The 13,734-nt window shown below is 44.9% G+C and overlaps 1 pseudogene; it reads right to left on the bottom strand.

The window, feature by feature from the left end:
• Positions 1-1,061: 1,061 nt before the first annotated feature.
• LOC136475808 (glyceraldehyde-3-phosphate dehydrogenase GAPCP1, chloroplastic-like) lies at positions 1,062-6,026 on the bottom strand (annotated as a pseudogene).
• Between the last annotated feature and the right edge of the window lie 7,708 nt (positions 6,027-13,734).

Here is a 13,734-nt window from a genome sequence, read left to right as displayed (position 1 = left end):
CTAAGTCACTATCGTTGCAACAGAGCCCTTGGAATAAGAAAACAATGATGATTAAGTAATTGATTACCAGCGTTCGGGTTCTCCGATCAGGCAAACACCAGCTAATAGACAAACACCTCTCTCTCTTTTTCTTTTTTCTTTTTTGAGAATAAGCTAATAGACAAACACCTCTAAGGCTCTCTCACTGTCACACACAGCTATACCCAGGGAGAAGGAAGCCGAGAAGATGACCGTGCCGGCCTGTCTTTGTCCTCATCGGGTGGTGCCGCGATATTTTTTTTTTCTCGCACTGTCAGCAAATCACCGTGCACCGATGTGGATCTTCCAAGTTGTTAGCAGCATTTTTGGTACCTGTACTACCGGAAGAGCGGTTGCCTTGCATCAACAATTCGAGGTTATCGGGGGGTTTTCCTGACAGTACAGTCCCTTGTACTGTTTGAGTCCGCACGTGCATCCTATCGTGACAACTGACAAGAACACCTCTAAGAGAAACCTAGGTCAGCAGTTTGGTAAAATTACTGTAATCGTCTCATTGTCAATAGGTGCAATTGTTCCTAATGAGCTTGAGTTGGTAATTACTAGCTCGATTTTAGCTGCTAGTTCGCAATTATTACCTTAGTTTCAGCTGCTCTTGATTGTTGGTGTGCATGTCTGTTTCATGCTGCTGCTTTTTTTTTTTTGGACACTTTGCAAATACATGAACGTTCCATTTTCCCACCCTTTTCTCTAAAAAAGAACTTCAGCTTAATTACTATGCATATTCTTGTCGACTTCACGGCAACAGGCAGATGGTGCAAAGAAAGCAAAAATACGGTGTAACTCGACGGATTGCCAAGGGCCATCCTATATTTCCATTAAAGGATGGATATCATAATTAATATCAACTCATTCAAGGGCCCACACATCATAACAAAACTACCCTGTTCGCTTGGTCGTTTAGTCGTAAACGATCGTGGATTATAAGCCAGAACAATATTTTTCTCTCACAACCAGACCAACCAGCAGTAATAATCCACGATCGTTTTAGCCGAAACGAACAGGCTAGTCGACGAACCATACGACTCATCAATCAACAATTCCGCATTTAACGAGCCAGGGTACAGCGGTGCAAATTTGCCCCCTTCTACAACTAAAATACATGCCATGGCTCTGAGTCCATTTTTGCGCGAGTTCGAGGTGTTCCAACATTTTATCTTATTCCAAACAACAGCTAAAGGAAAATGGCCGTCAAAATTGCAGCCTTTTTCCTAGGCTACTACTGGAGGAACGAGTACGAACATCAGTGCTTGGCGCTGACAAGAGCCATGTGGGCGATCAGGTCCAGAACCCGGTTGCTGTCAAAGCGAACAAAGAGCATGCATTCTTAGGAAAATGGAAGGTTTAACCTTCAACAAATGATGCTGTGAAATAAGTAGCAAACTCTTACCTGTAGCCCCACTCGTTGTCGTACAAGACACGAGCTTCATGAAAGAAGAGCTCAGTCCAATACCAGCCTTGGCATCAAAGATGCTTGACCTGATATACAAAGGCAATGATAGTGATTTCAGCTACCTTCCCACCCACAGGACAAGAATTAGGCACTGGATTGAGGTAATCACCTAGAATCACCAACAAAATCATTGGAAACAACGTCCTCGTCTGTGTAGCCAAGAATACCTTTGAGGGCACCCTCTGACGCTGCCCTGAAAAAAAAAAGAGAAATGGTCTGTAAGATCCACTGTAGGTTGGCTGATAATATGCACATGGTTCTCTCTGCACAAACCTTAGGAATACTGCAGCAGAACACACTTCAAATGAAGTCCACACAGAATTTCTAGTGTGGCCAGAGTAACATGAGCATGCAATTGAGCTACCTACTGTCCAATTGTGCAGCCTACAGTGAGCAAGATGTTGAACCTAGATATTTTGTTACCTCTCTCCAGATCTAACAAATCTACAACTACCTCTAGCTGATGAAAATCATGTGCTCCACAGTATGAAGTGCTATGACCATTATGAGCCTTCAAATTATTGATTACTAATTTATCAAGAGGTTGTGCTTTCACTCATCGGAATAACAAACCAGAAGCTGAAAACCAGACGGAAGTCACTAAGTGAGGTATTTCTACATACTTGATGGCTGCTTTCACATCATCATAGGAGGCGCTTTTCTCAATCCGGCATGTCAAGTCCACAACAGAGACATTTGGTGTTGGAACTCGGAAGGCCATGCCAGTGAGCTTTCCATTCAGCTCAGGTAGGACTTTTCCAACAGCCTGACAATAAAGCGAAACCAGTCAGTGCAAAATTTGAGTCTAAAATAAGCATGGTGTGCCTTTGGCTTCAGCTACCTTTGCGGCACCAGTGGAGCTAGGAATTATGTTTTGGCCAGCACCACGTCCTCCTCTCCAATCCTTCATCGAAGGACCATCAACAGTCTTCTGGGTGGCTGAACATGGTAAAGTAACATTTTCATGACAATTATTTTGAAAATGCATGAAAATGGCAAATGACTTAACAGGTAGACACTGGATTAAAGCCAGTAACCAAACCTGTTGTGGCATGAACAGTTGTCATAAGGCCCTCCACGATGCCAAATTCCTCATGGACAACCTGCACACCGTGGTCAACAAATTAGTGTTTGGAAAGGCAGAAAAATGAAGCACAAGAGCCATTTATTGTGATTGCCAAGAACTGTTGTTGGCAAAAATAGGACACTGGCAAACAGACAGCAACAAGAAAAATGACCTTGGCAAGCGGAGCAAGGCAGTTGGTTGTGCAACTAGCATTAGAAACAACATTCATCTTTGGATCATAGCTATTCTCATTAACTCCAACTACAAACATGGGAGCATCTGCTGATGGTGCAGATATCACCACTTTCTTAGCACCACCCTGCAAACAAGACAGCAGAAACCTCAACATGTTTTCAATATGAAAAGATATGTAGTTAGTTAGATGCCATTGTTAAAGACTGGTAGTCTGGTACACAAACCTTTAAGTGTGCTGATGCTTTATCAGTCGTTGTAAAGACACCAGAAGATTCAACAACATATTCAGCCCCAAAGTTACCCCATGGAATCTCTGCAGGATCTCTGGAATATTGAAGCAAAAGGTTGCAAGTTCTTAGACATATCTTGGAGTAAAAAAATGGTAAAACTGCAGACCAAGAAATAGTAATGCAAAACACAACAAATCATTATATGACTATGATAAGCGCAAAAGATGGTAGTGGTGCAGTACTCCAGAAATACAACAGGGTCGTGTTTGTGCTCCAAAAATAGCATAAGTAATTTTTTTACAAACATTGTATGTCTACATAAAACACTGAACATTGTAATGGATCAAAGAAATTTGGCATACTGGATGGCAAGCTTGCAAGTAATAAAGTGTGCTGAGTTGTGTCTTCAAAAGAGGCTGAAATAAACATTTCTCAAGTGATTACAGGTAATTCAAGCACAATCCATCCATAGCACAGAAAGAGGTATCTACCCACAAGTATTCACCAAATCCAACCTTACTAGTACCACTGCAGTAGCAATGCAATGTACAATAAGCAAATAAGATACTGATGTGACCTCAAATGTCAACATTACCTTTTGCTTGTAATTGTGACCTTCTTCCCATTGATCTCCAGGGTTGAATCATCCACAACACGAATAGAACCTTTAAACGGGCCATGAGTGGAGTCATACTTGAACATATAGGCCTGGAAAGGGGAAGATTACATAGAAACTAACATACAAACACAAACAATACCAAACCTCATGCATAGACAGAGACAGTTGTTAAACCAACAGGGAAGTAAAAAAATGTAATAGTAGCACTAAAAAATCTGCTAGATTCACATTAGCTGCATCGTTCCAGTGGATAATGTGCATTCACTTGACATACAAAATTTGGAAGCTAGTTGGAAAAAAAGATAACAATGCTTTTGTAAAAATAAATAAATTAATTAAAAAAAAAACATCATGAAGGATCAGTATAGCAGTTATTTTGTAAAGCCACCACATGCATATCATACTTAAGCGACTATGTGAAAGCACATGAAACATAACATAAATGAGCTAACAGGAATTATAGTTTGCATCAGATTAAAGAGAACTATTTCAATTAATCTAGTGTTGTAGTCTGGACCGTAACTGTGTATCTTTGCTCAGGTAGAGCAGTTCTCAAATAACCAGAAGGAAAATGCAAACAAAACTCTTAATTAGCTCATTGCTGTTAAATGAAACATCCAGAATCTGAAATTTGAAATGTTATAACCAAAATAATTTGAATTAGCTTCCTTACCATGTACTTAGCATCAACGAAAGGGTCATTCACAGCCACAACTTCAATATCGTCTCTGCTGGTTGCAATTCGCAGGACCAACCTGCCAATACGCCCAAACCCTACAGTAACAAGAAAAGGGGTAAGAATGAATCAGAAATACAATCTGATATAATTCACCTAGTTCAGACTTGCCCCAAAGTGCAAAGTAACTCAGAAAGCCAAGAATGATTTGTTTTTTAGAATGATCTATTTGCTAAATGCAGTTAGGTAGTGCAACAAATACTCAACTGGGAGCCTTTGTAAAACCTTAAAAGTTAAAACATGACATCTCAAGTGGTGCATTTGTAAAACCTTAAAATATGACATCTCAAGCCTAAGACAGAACGCATTGACCAGCAAGGCCCAAGGTGGTCAATGGTTGATCTGTCTCATTCAGATTACAAGACAATAGTTTTCATTCACGTCAATTTAGTTCCTACAATTGTACATAAAAGAACTCACCATTGATGCCAATCTTTGTCTTCTCCCCACTCGAATATTCTACAGAGAAACAAAGTAAGAACAAAATTATGAATCCACCGCAGTCTGTGCAATTCACCTGAAAATGTTTGATCGGTGCGTACAACAGCTACTTACGTGGCACGGCAGGGGGCGCCTGTGTAGCTATCGCCCTCAGCGGCTCGATGTTCCTCGCACTTCAATTCACAAGGAGTTAGACAGACTATACTAATGTCTGAAACTACATTTACAAGGCAACAGGGACTAATAAGGCGTGAAAAGTGAGAACTTACGCCGAAGAGGAGGCCGTGATGGAGGGGAAGGCGCAGCCAAAGTGAGCCGAGCCAGTGCTCCTCACGCACGAGACCTACAACGTATCAGCCAAATCGTGTCAGTGGGGGCACTGCAATGTGCTAGGAATCACAGATCACTACATCAGGGGTGAGGACAATGCAATCAATCAAACAGGAAACTGATGTCCTCCCGTGGGGCACCTGGAAGGAACTTGGAACTTGGGACAAAACTCCGACCCCAGAATTTTTAAAATAAAATAAAATAGTACAGTGAAAAACTCTGATTCCCTGAAGCCTGCAATTTCACACCCAAACAAACGGCCGGAACGCAGTATTGCAATTTATTAGCCTAGCACAACACACGGTTGAGAGCTCCATCGAACCGCCACCAGACTAGGATCGGGACCAAATCTAGGCGCGGCAATGAATCCGTGAAAGGAACCCGCAACCCACCTGCGCGAGGCGCGAGCTGCTCCAGCGAATCGCCAACAACAGTATCGGGGAAAGAAAAAGCAGTATGCACGCCGGAAACGAAGAGAGCACGAGCATGAGCAGTATACCTTGACGGGGTCGGCCGCGGCGGCACGGGATCTGGCGGCGACGGCCGCGGCGCGGAGGGGCACGGAGAGCGCCGCCATGGGTGGGGATGCGGAATGGGAGCGGGCGGGCCTGCGCGTACGGTGTGCTTGGGTTTGACCGACGCCGCGAGGAGGGGACCGGGGCAGGAGCGAGGGTTTTGCCTTTCGGGGGTGGGAGGCGGGCGGACGGACAGCGGAGGGAGGAGGGGGGAAGGTGGCGGCGAGGCGGAAGCGTTCAGCGCGTGATCGTTCCTCGTTCGTATAAAAAAAGAAGAGGAAAGGAAATAAAAAAAAAGGTGGCCGTGCAGCGCAACGCCGGCCCGGGTGGGTAGGTAGCGGGTGCCCGTGCGATCGCCCGGCTCGCGCGTCCTGCTGCTGCGCTTGTGCAGTTTGCTTCGCCTACCACCACCAAACCCTCCCAGACTCTGGGCACTAATATACTCCTAACCACTCCGGTGAAGACAACGAGGGGTCCCACCAGGCTGCGATTAAGAAAAGAGATCAATTGCCATTCGTCTGTGATTGTATGGCTCTATGGGTGCTACCTTTGACTACATCGATGTTTCTCACACCCAATTGATTTCGATTTCGCCTTCTCCTCCTCTGATGTTCGGTGGTTGTTTTTCTTTTTCTATATAAGTAGTCACCTAGGGTTTGGGCTCTGATCGTAAGCACCGACATCTTAGGCTGAGCTTGGAGTGCGTGAATTTCGACCAGTAAAAACGACGGATGGATAGCTGATTGGCGAGCCTCCCAAACAGTCTCCTGCTAAGCCGATACTGTCGTGGTGGAGCAGACAGTTGACGGCTCAGAGCCTCTCCTGAGTGCCAGCTTCCAAGCAAGGTGGGTTGTTGTTCATGCAGCGTATGAGCTACATCAAGTATCCATCAACACCATCCTCTTTGGAGCTGAAGGTCTTTGACAAGCTCTTCGACGGTAACCTGACTGTGTCCGAAGTCGAGGCGCTGGACGAGCTCTTCCCGACCGTTGGAAAGACCCCGTCCAGGCAGCCGCGACGACGCAAGGCCACCTCCTAGGTTACGAAGCTTGCGTCGATATTGATTGTTTCCTTTTATGTAATATCGAAACAAGAAGGTCTTTTTGCTAGGATGGTCCTAGCTTCGGCTGTGTTAGGTCAACCTCCTTCGAAGCTCGATAGAAGCGCGTTGTATGTTTATTTAAACTCTCCTCCTTGATATAATGATACGCAAAGCTTTTGCATATGCGAGAAAAATGTTACTGTCGTTATGCTATTATAACAATTTTGAGATGCACAAGCGGCCCTTGTGTAGCGATGCAAGTTTTGACGGCTTTATTCACTGTGTTTGTCTGTCTAGAATTTATATACTTCTATTAAAACATATTAATAATACCCCCCTCCTATACATGACGGTTCGGACAATCGAAACAAAGAGACTGTTTGACACAGTTCTAGCATTCTATAGTTATATAAGAATTAAATTAACAAACTTACTAGCGCTTGGACGTCTAATCTGGGATGCTAACGTTGGACAGTGCCCACGTGCTCGTGTCTGATGCACCCAACTCCCTCACCCCACACCCATCCTGCTCCGGAGGCCGCACGGGTCCACGCATGCGCGGGGATCACTCCGAGCCCGCTCTGTTTCACAGCGTCTGCATGTACGTAGTAGCACTAACACACGGGCACGGTGACCAACGGTGGTGCACTAGCAGCACCAGCAGCATGTGCTTTTCCGAGATCTACTTGTGAAACATTCAAAGAAAACACTTGCAACATACGTCTAAAAACAGATAAAATACTTGAAACATGTATATATAGCCATAACAACATATGCAACACCAAATCTACTTTTAAAACATCAAGATGAATCATTTGCACCATGCGTCTGAAACACATGAAACATTTGATATATGTGTTTGAAACATGTGTATATAGCCATTGCAACATGTGCAACACCAAGATCTACTTTTGAAATATTTAGATTAAACATTTGCAGCATACATCTGAAACGCCTAAAACATAGGCTTGCAACATGCATATTTTGTCCTTGCAACATGTGCAACATCCCGATCTACTTTTGCAACACCCCGATCTACTTTTGCAATATTGATATAAAACACTTACAACATACCTCTGAAACACCTTGAACACTTGAAACATATGTCTGCAACATGCTCTTTTTAGTGCAAACATTTCCTTGCTGCTTTACAAATGGAGGCTCGTCGGCGCATGGAGCTCACTTGTGTGTTCGCCGGCGACGCGGAGCTCGACGATGACCTGAAGCTGGGCGACGGCGCATAGAGGGCGGGTGTGGGGCAGCACGAGCAGTAGTGCGCGCAGAGGGCGAGTGGGTGGCGCGTGGAGATCACTGGTGAGCTCGCCGGCAACGTGGGCTAGGCGGCGACGCACAGAGGGCTAGGTGGGGGCGGCACGGGCAGCGGTGGTGCATAGTGCGGGTGGGGCGATGCGGGTGACATAGAGAGTGGGTGAAAGGTCCTAGTATGACTAGAGGGGGGTGAATAGCCTATTTAAAAATCTATAAATCAACTAAAGCAATTTGATTAGTATGACAAATAGCGTAATGCAAACTTGCTTTAGCTCTACAAGGGTTGCAAGCCACCTATCCGACACTTCTAGTTGCGATGTTAAATAAGGCACACAAACTTACTAGTCTAAAGAGCTCAACTAGATGAATGTAAATAACAAAGCAAGCTCTCAATTCTAATTACACTAAAGAGCTTGTATCAACTAGTTTGCAAGAATGTAAACAAGCAAGTAGGGTGATTATACCGCCGTGTAGGGGATGAACCAATCATAAGATGAAGATCAAGCCAATCACCGGGAGAATGCAAATGACAAGAGACAACCGATTTTTCTCCCGAGGTTCACGTGTTTGCCAACACGCTAGTCTTCGTTGTGTCGACCAACACTTGGTGGTTCGGCAGCTAAGAGGTGTTTTACAAACCTCGTCCACACGATAGGACACCGCAAGAATCGACCCACAAGTGAAGTAACTCAATAACATGAGCAATTTACTAAAGTTACCTTTCGGCACTCCGCCGGGGAAGGTACAACTCCCCTTACAATCACCGAAGGCGGCCACGAACAATCACCAACTCGTGCCGATCCTCCACCGCTGCTCCAACCGTCTAGGTGGTGGTAACCACCAAGAGTAACAAGCGAAATCCGCAGCGCAACACGAATACCAAGTGCCTCTAGATGCAATCACTCAAACAATGCACTTGGATTCTCTCCCAATCTCACAAAGATGATGAATCAATGATGGAGATGAGTGGCGGGACTTTGGCTAAGCTCACAAGGTTGCTATGTCAATGAAAATGTGCAAGAGTTGTCCCTTGAGCCGGCCATGGGGCTATAAATAGAGCCCCCATCAAATAGAGCCGTTATACCCCTTCACTGGGCAAAATGCGCTCTGACCGGACGCTCCGGTCATACTGACCGGATGCTGGCCCTCAACGTCCGGTCGCCCGATGGACGCCACACGTCACCAGCTTCAAACGCTGTTCGTCAGATTTCAACGGCTACGAAGCTGACCGGACGCTCCGGTAAAACTGACTGGACACTGAAGCCCCAGCGTCCGGTCGTTTCCAGTAAGCTCCCCGAGGCATATTTTTTCGACCGGACGCGTCCGGTCCACCTTGACCGGACGCAGATCAGCGTCCGGTGCTCAACCCTAGCCACTGTGCCGTCTGACAGCTCGACCGGACGTAGCCTTTCAGCGTCCGGTCGCTGAGTGACCCAGCGTCCGGTCAGTAGACCGACGCCAGCATCATTTCGACCAACTCCATTTCAACTCTAACTTCTTCACCCTTGCTCAAATATGCCAACCACCAAGAATTTTGCATCCGGCGCAATAGAAAATAGGCATTCCATTTTCCCGAAAGCGCCGAATCCCATTTTCAAGAGTATTAGCATTCCACTAGATCCTAAATGCATATGCAATGAGTTAGAGCGTCTAGTGGCACTTTGATAACCGCATTCCGATACGAGTTTCACTTCTCTTAATAGTACGGCTATCTATCCTAAATGTGATCACACCCACTAAGTGTCTTGATCACTAAAACAAAATGGCTCCTACATTTTATACCTTTGCCTTGAGCCTTTTGTTTTTCTCTTTCTTCTTTTCTAAGTTGCATTTGACCATCAACATGCCATCACTATTGTCATGATCTTCGCCATTGCTTCATCACTTGGAGTAGTGCTACCTATCTCATAATCATCTTGATAAACTAGGTTAGCACTTAGGGTTTCATCAATTAACCAAAACCAAACTAGAGCTTTCAGTGGGTGCAGCGTCCGAATGTCAGACGCTCAGGTTAGAGCGTTTTCGTTAAACTAAAGTTTTTAAAGTTTTTATATTTATATCTAATACAAAGTACTCCCTCCATACAAAGGAATATAATTATCGCTTTCTGAGAAGTCAATCACAGCAAATATAAAAAAATTACTAAAATTTACGATACGTGATGAGTTAGAGTACCACTAAATTAATTATGAGATATATTTTCATAATAAACCTATTTGAAAATATAAATGTTGATGCTCTGTAGACCTAGAATTGTTTGAGTCATCAGGAAATGAGATTTATATTCCTTTTAGGATAGAGGAAGTATATATGAACAAAATGAATCAGTATAATCATTTGCCAACTTTAGATGAAATACTCGGAGCTATGCCATACGAGACAAAAAAAAAACATGCTGAAATGTTATGAGAGAAAAACAATGTTACATGGCTGAAAGTAGCTCAAGCGAATATGGTGTTTATTTTGCCACAAAGTCATATGTTTGACTTGAGGTAGTATGTAATACTCTATCTAGTTCCACATTTTTTGTTGTTTCATTCACACAAAGTTAAAGTCAAGCTTTTAGAATTTTAACTGCTATTATTAACTTTTAAGACATTTACTTTGAAGACACTGAGGTAATGGCTCCGTTCGTTTGGCAGAATTTTGGCTGAGAGAAAAATATTGTTCCGGCTGAAAAAATAAGCCGAACAAGCTGAATATGGGGTAAGCCGAACGGGCCAATATGTTTAATTGTAACTTTGACTATTAATACCTCAACTTGAGGTAGCGCAGCTCTCAAAATTTGCTTTAACAAAATTGTATATTCTTTGTTTTTTTATACACTGTAACAGAAATAGCCAAAGTTACATTTTTTTATAGATAATCTAAAACGTCAAGAATTGTAGACTGGTGGAGTAATATAGTGTGGTCAGGGTACTAAAGCGGTATTCTCCAGGGGAAAAAGGGATACTTGTTGTTGTTGGTTATTCACCCTCGATTTCTTTGATAGTTGCGATGTAAGAGCTAAGTTGGAATTATGTGAATTTAGCACTTTGGAAGCATAACGTGCAACCGAAGGTCACCTTCAACACGAAAGCAGACAGGCAACTTTAGTGTAGAACAAATTCGTGGTTGGTTGCCCACGCATAGCATTTCCTTTTCCATCCATGCTAGAAATCAGAACATATATATAGCTAAAAAATAAAAGCATTAGCACCATGAGTCGCCATTGTTCGTCAGCACAAGGAAAGGCAGATTCGATTCCCACTCGTTCGCTACGAGAAAAGTGCTGCTCCATCTGTCGATCGAGACTATGAGCCATCTGCCATCAGGACAAGCCCTTCTTTTTTTAGGCGCATACTTAGTAGTTTATTAGCAACTGGATGGATTGTCTTCATCGAAGATGGCAGCAAGCTATTTTTCGCCAGCAGAGCCCAATCAGAGCCGTGCGGCTCCCAGGGAATGGGCCGAAAAGGGCCTAGAAACCTCCGTCCGGGGCAAGTGTAAAACGGGCTGCAGTGACGTCGTCGAACGTGGGCAGCACCCCCGTCAGGAATGACAATTTCTGAACCTGCACCGAGCCACCGACCAAAGAAATGCTCGTCAAGTTTCAGTCATCGTCGGTTTGAATTGATGGGGGCAGAGTAGCTTCTCTCACTGCTTACTCTACTACCCAATGTTTCTGATTTTGAGTTTGCCCAACAACAAGCGCCAAGGGCTAGACAAATGCAGCAACATTTCAAGGTCCTTTTCCAGACGACACATTCTCGATGACTTCGTCTCGAAGGTTGATGGACTCCTGCCGTAGGCACGTTAAGGAGTTAACATAGCAGTTGTCACAAGTTTGCCTCTCCCATCGTCACAGAACCTGTTCTGTTGCTTTGTGCACAGGTATGCGCATTATGGTCTAGTTGGGGAGGTTACCTTTAGGCTTAGTTTTTTTTCCGGCCTCAATTCTTGTTTCTGTTCTTCTTCTTTCTTATGTTTTTTTTGTTCTCCTTCTCTCTGGTAAGCTTGGCGCTTACCAATGAGTAGGTAACTTGTAATATACCTCTAATTCCTCTTAATGAAATACATGCCTATTAGTGGCACGGTCGTGAAAAAAAGATGCAGCAACATATTATATTTATATAACCAAAAAAAAGCAAAAGATGTTGCAAGGTCTCGATCGCTTCTTACCTTGTTGTCTCATCTAACGCATTGCACTCAACGGTTTTTGTAATGTCCCAGCTCGGGAAGACGGCTTAGATCCACTCTACACGTTGAATGGACCACACCTAATAATTAACTCTCTTGCGCTTTCGTCCTCGCTTCACGCAAAAAATTCGAACCGGAGTTAACAGCCTCCCAGGTCCAGGCTTTTAAGCTTGTTCAGTTTCCCCTCAGGTTCCAGTATGGGATTAAAGTCCCGTAGCTACAGTGTTCCGCTGCTACAATAACCGGCAGACGGAGCTATAGTATTCGGCCATTCAGCCCAGCCCATCAGACCGGCCCAACTTTGGCCCATTTAGCGGGGTCTCATATATGCCCACCCTTGAGGACTCGACGTCCTCGTCGAGGGCCGAACCAACCTACCCAAGCGGGATAAATATCCAGGATCGACTCTCTTGGTCCACGCCCATATTCCTAGCTCTCCGGGCCAAGTTCGAGCTCCCGAGCCATACGTGCGTGAAACCACGAGAGTTGGCTCTAAATACCATTTGTAACGCCCCAGCCGGGAAGACGGCTAAGATCCACTCTACACGTTGAATGGACCACACCTGCTAATTAACTCTCTTGTGCTTTTGTTCTCGCTTCGCGCAAAAAGTTCAAACTGGAGTTAACAACCTCCTAGGTCTAGGCTTTTAAGCTGGTTCAGTTTCCCCTCAGGTTCCGGTATGGGACTAAAGTCCCGTAGCTATAGTGTTTCGCTGCTACATTAACCTGCAACCGGAGCTACAGTATTCGGCCATTCGGCCCAACCGATCAGACCGGCCCAACTTTGGCCCATTTAGCAGGGTCTCATAACACCCCAGGCCCCGCACACGACACAGGCCCACTCTACCGAGGGGTGGGCCCCACATGCGTAGCAACCCGCTTACGCTTTCGTTCTCGCTTCGCGTAAAACGGTTAACCGAAGGTTACTACACGTCCTTGCCCTAACTATTTAAGTCGGTCTGGCCATCCTAGGATTCACAGTCTGGGACTAAAGTCTGGTTGCATAGTGTTTCGCGATGCTACAGTACCATTATTGGTCCGACCCACCTCGGCGCTACAGTGCCCACAGCCCACACGCGCAGTTATAGTGCCTCGGCCCAACCGGAATTTGACCTATTTAGGCGGGGATGTTACAATCATCCCCTTAGGATTCGACGTCCTCGTGGAATGCCATACTGGCTTACCCTATTCGGGACAAATGCTCAGGATCGACTCTCTTGGCCCATGTCCATATTCCAAGTTCCCTGGCCCAAGTGTCATGCTCTTGCAGAGCCATGCGCTCTGAATACCATTTGTAATGCCCCATCCCGGGAAGACGGCTAAGATCCACTCTACGCGTTGAATGGACTACACCTGCTAATTAAGTCGCTTACGCTTTCGTCCTCGCTTCGCGCAAAAGAATCGATTTAGAGTTAATTCCCTCCCAGGCTCAGGCTTTTAAGTTGGTTCAGTTTCCCCTCAGGTTCCGGTATGGGACTAAAGCCCCGTAGATATAATGCCCCGTTGCTACAGCACCAGCAACCGGAGCTACAATATTTGGCCATTCGACCCAGCTCGTCAGACCGGCCCAACTTTAGCCCATTTAGCGGGGTCTCACAGTTTGATGGACACAATGTATCGTAA

Source organism: Miscanthus floridulus, chromosome 8, assembly GCF_019320115.1.
Source record: "Miscanthus floridulus cultivar M001 chromosome 8, ASM1932011v1, whole genome shotgun sequence".
Taxonomy (NCBI): Eukaryota; Viridiplantae; Streptophyta; class Magnoliopsida; order Poales; family Poaceae; genus Miscanthus; species Miscanthus floridulus.
Note: the sequence above shows the minus strand (reverse complement) of the source record. Positions and strands in the feature narration are given on the sequence as shown.